We start from the raw sequence: 9,011 nt of genomic DNA on the forward strand, positions 1-9,011 counted from the left end.
TAAGACCATCAAGATCTTGCTTTTAATCTTTACACAGAAGAACTGACACTATTTTACATAGATTGTAAATAGTATCTTAGGAAGCTAAATTAGAGTAACTATACTTGTAGGAAATGAACTTCATACAATATAAAATTCCTAAGAATGCTACAGTTTATATAATTATGAAAAAATTGTGAAAATAGTGTAAAACATGAAGTATTTACATTAGGTAAACAGTTACCTAAGGGGAACAGTTTTTCTCAATTTGATTCTAATCTTTTCTTTGACTGTTTTACCTGCAATCATGTTTATGCACACACTATGGGCAAGCCGTGCCCATGGAGGCCAGGACAGGGCTCTGGGTCTCTCAAAACTGGAATTAATATGGTTGTGACTTACACGTGGGTGCTAGGAACCAAACTCAGATGCTCTACAAAAGCACCATTATTCCTTAGCGTTGAGCCATCTCTCCTGCCCCAATGAAGAACGACTTTACAATGGTCAGAAAAGGGTATTTTTCTTATTCCAGAGAGGTGGCTTTATTCCCACTGTCCTTTATGCTGTTTCTGTGTGCTTGAGGAGATAGCACATGTACGCAGTTATTTAATCTTCTGTTTCTTTCTGGCTTGGAACTGCTCTGTTTTGTTTTTCACAGATTTAATCAGCATGCACAGGGCAGGATCTATGTGTTGCTTCTGTGCTGGCTTTCCTGTGTCCTGCTGTGCTCTCTCTACTGTTTGAATACTTAGTAGTTCTTCTTTCTGTTCTCCATGTCGCACTTTCTCCTCCAGAATTTTTTCCATAGCTTTGGTTTTCTTGAAGTTAGGATCAGAGGGATCCAAACTGAACAAGTGGGAAGTGTACATTGCCTGAAACCATGTATCACTGACATTTACCTTAAAGTCATCCTCAAGTAACTCCCTCTTTTTCATGAGCTGTTTCTTCCTTTTGCTCAGATTCTGGTGCTCTATGATGTTGTCATAATTGAAGTGTTTCTTACTGTCCTCTTCCTCATCCATTACAAGTAAAGCCATCATACCCTTTTGTTTTTCTAGTTCAGTTTTTCCCTATGAAGATGCACTCTCTTTTGCAGATTTCATTGATTTTTATACCTATTTTTTTAATGTCTTCAGCAAAATAGGGATCATTTAAATCAATATCAGAAGGAAGCTCATCTTCACTGGCTTCTCCAGCAAGAGCCTTCTGTTTCTTTTTCAGTCTTTTCTTCTTCTCTAAAAATTGTTCCCAAGGGGTCACTTTATCCTTTCTCTCCAACTTGGTTTTGACCATCTCTTTTGCACTCTACTTAAGACCTGGAACCCACTTGATTTCCATTTCCATACTATTTTCTTTTCCATTCTTACCTTTTTCTTGAATAGCCTACAAGAGTTGTCTATACTTAGCAATTTGTTCTTCATCTTCCTTCTGACTTTTCTTTGCTTTCTTATCTTCTCCTACATTGACTCCATCTTCACCTTCTGGTGCTTCTTCCAGCTCCTCTTCATCCTCACTAGAAGAAGCCAAGTAGGCTTGAAAGTCCATGTCCAATAGCTCATCCTTTTTAAACTTTCTGTTAAGTGTTATGATTCTTTCATGATCAGTCTCATCCCAAGAGATCTCTACTGTTAATTGCAGCATATATGAAATACTTGGGTTTATGTGCTGTTAGATCAGCTTCTGAGGTCACATCCTTGGTCTCATTATCAAAGATAATATCATCTGGTATAAATCTTAGGTCTATGAAAGAACAACTGCTTTCAAATTCCAGGCCATCACAATCTTCGTCAATCTTACTTGCTGTTTCAGAAGAATTGTACTCCACTACTGCATAATAGTATTTCAATCATTTGAACTGGTAGTCTCTTAGCTTCTCTCTAGAGGCCCAGGCCTTTTCACAGCATCATCAGGAACACTCAGTAACTCTACTAGACCTTGACCTTGCTTTTCCTTCATCCTCTCCGCTCCAAACTCTGAATGTTATATCTTCACAGAAAATACAACTCCTTCTTTGGGCTTATGAGTTGCACAGAACAAGCAAATATTTTGCTTTCAATCTATGCCAGTCTATGTTGCAAACTGCTAGTTGGTGTGTAATCCCATTGGTCTAACGAGCATCTTTATCTGATTCTCTCCAAGCATGTTCAAAACCAGGTTCTTCTGGAAATAACTCTGCCAAATCATCTTCATCTTCAGAACTAGTTTCTATATTTCTTTTACCCCTTGAAAGAACAGGACCATAATTACTTTCATACTCCTCATCTTCCTCTTTCTCCTCACTATTTTCCTCTTCTTCTTTATCCTCATCTTCTTCCTCCTCTTCCTCACTATCTTCCTCTTCTTATTTATTTTCATCTTCATCATCATCAGCTGAGGTTCTATCATCACTTGTGATTCCACCTTCAGATTCCTCATCACATCCTAGTTCACTAGCACTGTCTGAATCTTCCTCCAGGGCATCTTCATCAAGCATTCTACCATCACTGTCTTTTGCCTTTATCACTGGAACCACTGACTGCTTTTCTCCTTTTGCCATAGAACAATTCATTGTTGAAGATTTCTCCATTCCAGAGGTACCAGAATCTTTGGTCCTTAGTTTCCTTTGGGCAAAGCTTCTACACTAAGGTCAGTGGTGCCCCCTTTCTTCTTTCTATTTCGTAGAAATTCTTCACTATCCTTCTTGGGACTGACTTCTGAATCTATCTTTTGAGATTTATGTAAGTTTTTCATTTTATGAATTCTTTCAGAATTCTTTAAGTCATTTTTTATTTATAGAATCCTTTTGGTCAGTTTTTTTTTTGGTTTCTTTATTTTTCTCTTCAGTCAGAGTTTTTGACTTTCTTTTTTTTTTTTTTTTTTTTTTTGATCTTTTTTTCTTCTGGGCTTCACTTTCTTTTGATTTATTACGTTGCTTTCTTCATTAAAGAGATCAGAATTGGACTCTGAAAGGTCACAGAAACACTTCAAGTCTTCTGTAGTGCTGTGGCTGATAGGACGCCCTCTTTTGTCAATAGCATAGTTCAATTTAAATTTTTTGTCATGAAACATGGCTCGAAACCTCTTGTCAGTTTTGACTTTTTGATCCTTTCCTGGCATTTCCCAAAATCTTGGATCCTTTGAAACCTACCGGAACCTTGCATTTCTTGTTTGAATGACATATTTAAAGTCTTCATGAAGAAATATCCAGAGGAACCAAATACTCACAAACTTTCGGGGTAAGTTACTCAGCTGCAAAGCAGTTCCGAAGAGAACACTGAGGCTGGAAAGGGGTCAAACAATAGGCATGCTATTCAACTCAGGCATCCCAAGAAGGTTCCAACCAACAACCACACAGTTTCCCACTACTCTTTTCTGATTCCAGTCTGACCCTGTTGTTTTCTTATCTTCCTTGTCTATTAATGTTCTAAACACCTTGAGGAGTCATTCAGTAACCTTCTATTTTAACCCTAAGAGTTAAAAATGAAACCCAACAGGGATGAGTATACAGTGTGTATAGGACATGATGGGACAAACGGAATGTGGGCCTAACACCAAAACATTCTCTGCATAGTACATACTATGCATTATACCTGTGCTGCATAGACACACATATTGTGTATGCCAACAGCTTTTATTTGTCCCCTAAAACTTTTAGGAGTAAATGTTAGTGTCAGGACACAGATCCAAGAATGCTTTCCGCTTGCATTATTAAACTTATAATTTTTTCCCAAGTAATCAGCACACAAGCACAAGAGACTACAAACATGCCTAACTCCAGCCTCATGGTTTCCAATCCCCCTTTTCTGGCCTCTTTGGGCACGGCATGCATGTGGTACACAAAGATGAAAGCAAACACATGCACACATATAATAGAATTTTAAAATAATTTTAAAAAATTTTGAAAACACAAACAGAGAAACAAATAAACAAGAACAATATCATTCAGATGGCACTGGCACAGAAACAGATATGTAGGTTGACAGAGCATCCAGACATAAGCCAATGCAACTATAGCTGCCTAGTGTTTGAAAAAAAAAAATACCAGAAATTTACACTGGAGAAGGGAGCATCTCCAATGTAAGTGCCCACTACAGGACAAATGGAAGCAGTAGAGCAGATACACATAGCGGTACCTATAGGTCATAACGAAAAGAGCCCTGCCTTTGGCAGCAAAATGATGGAAAAGGTGGTGATATTATGTTAAGTGAAACAAGCCGCAAGCAGAAAACAAGCACCTATTCTTTCTTGTATGTAAAGCTAAAATAAAGCAACCATTATTTCCACTTTCTGAACTACTAGTAACTTCCTGAGAAATGGGCAAGCTTTCTAGAGTGACATCATGGAGATCCACTGAGACTCAAAACTGAAATCATCTCTGCTTTTATGGTTCTTAAGCATACGTGTAACAAGTCATTAATAGTTTGGCTTAAACTGTAAAGTGTCATTAACATCTTAGTGCACAAGAGTACATGGAAATCAATGTATTTTATGAAGTGCCTTTTGGTTTCATAGCCTGGTTCACTTAGTTACTTACTCTTTTTATGAAAACAAAAACTATTTAGAAAGAAATCTTAAATTTTTAAATAGATTTCATTGTTACAGGTTATTTCTAAGTTATTTCTTTTCCTCTCCAAATATTGACAATTAATAATTGCTGAGGGAGGAAGAATTAATTTTTGCCAAGGATGAGCACCCAACTGCTTATCCAATACCAAGTGTGTGTGTGTGTGTGTGTGTGTGTGTGTGTGTGTGTGTGTGTCTGTGTGTCTGTGTGTGTATGGAAAAATTTAAAGTAGAGGAAAAGAGGCCATCAGAATAGAGATAAAGGGAGAAAGGCACATGAAGATTTGGTAAGGAAAAATAAAAAATGATGATATTAAATTTTATCTTCCTTCCTTCTTTCCTTCCTTCCTTCTTTCTTTCTTTCTTTCTTTCTTTTTTTCTTTCTTTCTTTCTTTTATATGAGTACACTGTAGCTGTCTTCAGACCCCAGAAGAGGACACTGGATCCCGTTACAGATGGTTGTGAGCCACTGTGTGTTTGCTCAGAATTGAACTCAGAACCTTTGGAAGAACAGTCAGTGTTATTATTCCCGCCCCTCTAAACCATAGAAAAATGTTTCTGGAAAGCTCTCTCATGATGAGACCAAGTCATAAAACATATAGGTTCATTCTCAATTTGTGAACATTCTCCAGAGTTATATGAAATTTTATTTTAACAAGGTGATTTTTACTTTTGTAGCTCTTCTTGATAGTGAAAAACAATGTGAATTAATGTTTTCATAAATTCTGATATGACAAATGAGGAAAACAAAAAGTTACCAAATACTAACTATATAATTTTTCTTCAAACTTACTGCTTTGCTGGTCTTTGTTCTTGTTTTAATTAATGTATTTGACTGACCTTGAACCCATAGGAAGACAAAGATAAAACAGTTAACCAGTTTTCAATGGGTAACTTTGGGTGCTGGTTTGTGATGCAGTTGAATTCTCTCATTTTACAAGAAACAACTGCAGTATAAGTCTATTTCATTTGCAGGATGTAAAAGTGATATAAAAGAAAATGTACTGTGATTCTATTCAGCAATGACTGAGTCAGAACACTGGTAGACAGACTTTGAACTATTTCTGGGCTCATCAAGGACAGATAATGGAGGTATACAAGAACACAGGCATGCCTGCCTGATAATGCATTACAAGAAAAATGCTGATTTCAGACTTGAAAAATATCCCCCCTCATGGAACCGAAAGAAATGTGTCCCCAATTATCTCATCTCCTACAGAGATAAGAAGTATTTCTCTGTGTCCATCTGATATTAAATTAATTGCAGAATTCTGTTGGCAGGCTGGACAAACTGGAGGAAATTCCACTATGAACGTTCATGTGTTACACACCTGCGGAATGTCCAAATATTTTTCAGATGGATAAAAGAATGAAATCAGAGGAGACGTTCTCTTTTGACCTTCAGGGGTCAGGCTGTGTAAATAGCATCTGAATTCTTTACCCCCCAGAAATCTAATATTGGTCAGATGGTTTGTGTGTAACACATGTGATGTGTATAGATAGCGGGCTCTGGAAACAGTCTCCTCACAGATGCAGCTCAGAAACTGTGAGGCAGGTGTTGGGAAATATGCTTCATTATCAATGTCTGGATCATATTGTCCCAGGAGACACCTGCCGTAGCCTCTTCTGTATAGTAATAAGATGCTATCTTTGAACCAAAGAACTGACCTCACCAAACACCAAATCTATCAGTGCCTTGATCTTGGATGTTCTGATCTCCAGAAATGTAAGAAATAAATATATATTACTTATAAATCCTACGGTGGCCTAAGCAGACCAAGACACCAAGTGAGATTCAGGGACGGTTGCTGGTAAAGGATGTTGTAGCAGAACAGCTTTTCATTTGCTTGGGAGTCAGAAAGGACACTTCTGCTTTTTAAGGTCAAAGTGAACCTTCATGGCACCAGTTCAGAAGCTCCTTCTGGGTGTGAACTGGGCCACCTGTTTATGTCCTATGTCACAAGTTCCCAGCCATGCCAGCTCTTCAGTGTGATGCTCTGCAGCAAATCTTCCTCACCGGGCTTGCAAGGCTGAACTCCTAGAGTTCCTTGAAGCCTTTTCTTAAATCCCCCTACAAGAGAAGGATAGGACTGACATCTCCTGGGCAAAACTTTCATTCCTCTGCTCTGCAGATGACTTGCTTATTTTAACCCAAGGGCCAGTGTTTACATATTTTACAGCAAAACATTCATAATTTATACCAAAACCACCCCCCCACACACACTGTGACCTCTACAAGAACTTTGTCTATATACTAAAGTACCTCCAGTATTGAGTGTGTCAATAACTTGGGTCATATGATTAAGGGACACAGAAGACACTTGAATCTATAGGTTTGAAATCAACAATGAATGAACTGAAAACCCTTCTTTCATATTAAGACAGTGAATGTGGCTGAGATTGTCCAGCAATAGGAAACAGAAAGATATGGAAATGAGGACCAAGAAGAGATTGGATTCGTAATTCTAAAAATTAACTGAAGAAAACAACAACAACAACCCTAAAAGGTCATGGTCTACCATGTCGGGCACTGGTAGTTCAGCTACGATGAATAACAAATACACACTCTCTGTGTCCTTGCTGCTGAGTTGGGGTTGGGGGGCATCCCATGGGCAAAGTTCCAAGCTGCAAATGTATCCTTAGGCTGCCAGGCCATAGTCCACAGTCCAAGTGTGAAATGGAAGAAGAAAGAGGAAGGGAAGGGAAGATGGGGGAAGATAAAGAGGAAAAGAATCAATAAAAGAGGAACGAAGGGAGGGAGGGAGGGAGGGAGGAAGGGAGGGAAGAATTTAAGAAAATACTGAAAGTCTAAACAAAACTCCAAGAGTGAACTCATTGTAAATTTTTTTATTTAAAGATATTGGGTATTTATTCATGCCTTCAAATAGTATATTCATTAAAAACAAATCTATAGACGTAATTTAAATCTACCTTATGTTTCATGTGTTAATAACTTCAGTGACTAAGGTTAAATTACAGGGAAGTCCCAAAGTCCCAAAGTTTCAATTAAAGTGGAAAGTGTGATCATATGACTGAAACTGTTAAGTCATAATTCAAATGCACACTGGGTTTGTAATACTTCATTGCATGTTTATAAACAAGAGTGTATCTATTGCTTATTCATATTTTCTGTGAGCTCCACGTTTGTGGGTGTATTATTACTGTACTATCTCTACCTCTGTATGAAGACAGATGCAAAAGTGTGGATGCACTTTGTTGGATCTTGCTAACTACTAATTAGATACAGTCTACTAAGGATACAGTTTCATCTTATGTGTTTAGAGAAGCATGCTCCTGTGTGTGTACATGTGTATGCAGGTACACCTGTATACATATGTATGTGGGGACAAGAGGTCAATATCGGGTGTGTTCCTCAGTTTCCGTTGACCTTATTTTCTAAGACAGGATCTATCCCGGAACCGGGAGCATACCTACTTGGTATACTGTCTGTTCAACACATCCAGGGGACTCCATTGTTTCTCCCTGCCCATCTCTGGAAGGAAATGAATGCACTGTCATGTTCAACTATTTTTAAGGCAGGTAGTGGGAATTAATTCATTGGTGGAAGAGATGCAATAATATATTAACTTCTGTTATGCATAGCTGAGGGTGTGTGGCAGAGAACAGGGCACAAATTTAACAGTGAAAGTGGAGGAGAACAAAAAGCCACAGACATAAGTATTACATGAGCTAGCCTGCCAGATGAGGCAGCCCTTGGTAAGTGGGTTTGAGAGGAGCAAAAGGAGAGCAGCAATTAATTACTATGCTTTCATCCCTAGACAGAATAGGTGCCTCTTGCTCAGGTTCTGTTTCCTACCCCATTGTTCTAGTCTTTCTTCCCTGGTTGGTGGTGGTGGGAATGCAGCTATAATGGACACAGACATACACAGTAGTTTCCCCTTCACTCTCTGTCTCTGTCCCCCTCTATCTCTGTCTCTCTCTGTCTCTGTCTCTCTGTGTCTGTCTCTCTCTGTGTCTCTCTCTGTGTCTGTCTCTCTCTGTCTCTGTCCCCCTCTATCTCTGTCTCTCTCTGTCTCTGTCTTTCCCTCCCTCCCTCCCCCCCATCTCTTGTCTCTTGCCCATCCCTAGTTTGTGTAGTTTAAATTGTTGACAATCAATAATATCTTGAAAGTTTTAAGTGGAAATTTCTAAAAATGAACAATTCCCAAGTTTACAATTCTTTGACATTCAGAGTGTCATGATGGAATCTCAGACTGTCATGTTTGGGGTATGAATTGTCATGTCCTTTTGCAGAGTAGGTGCTTCCCTGCCCGTGGTCACTTAGTACCTGCTTTGTCCATCAGAGTGATGCTTGTGTTCCAGTAACTATCTGATGATTGCAATAATAGTGATGCTGGAATTTCAGAGATGCAAAACAAAATACGTGTCATAAATTACTTGGTTTAAGTGCAGCATCATCTCACAAATTAACATAAAAAGCATAAATTCAGGGTCATAAGATTTTTGAGACTGAGACCGTATAACTTTAA

The 9,011-nt window shown here is 38.4% G+C and overlaps 1 pseudogene across 1 annotated transcript; it reads right to left on the bottom strand.

Moving 5' to 3' along the window:
* Nucleotides 1-581: 581 nt before the first annotated feature.
* Nucleotides 582-4,083, bottom strand: LOC308431459 (ESF1 homolog; annotated as a pseudogene). Its single transcript has 2 exons — nt 4,012-4,083; nt 582-3,102 (listed from the first exon to the last, which is right to left on the bottom strand). The product of its transcript is annotated as an ESF1 homolog (transcript).
* Between the last annotated feature and the right edge of the window lie 4,928 nt (nt 4,084-9,011).

Source organism: Micromys minutus (assembly GCF_963924665.1).
Source record: "Micromys minutus genome assembly, chromosome: 17".
Lineage (NCBI taxonomy): Eukaryota > Metazoa > Chordata > Mammalia > Rodentia > Muridae > Micromys > Micromys minutus.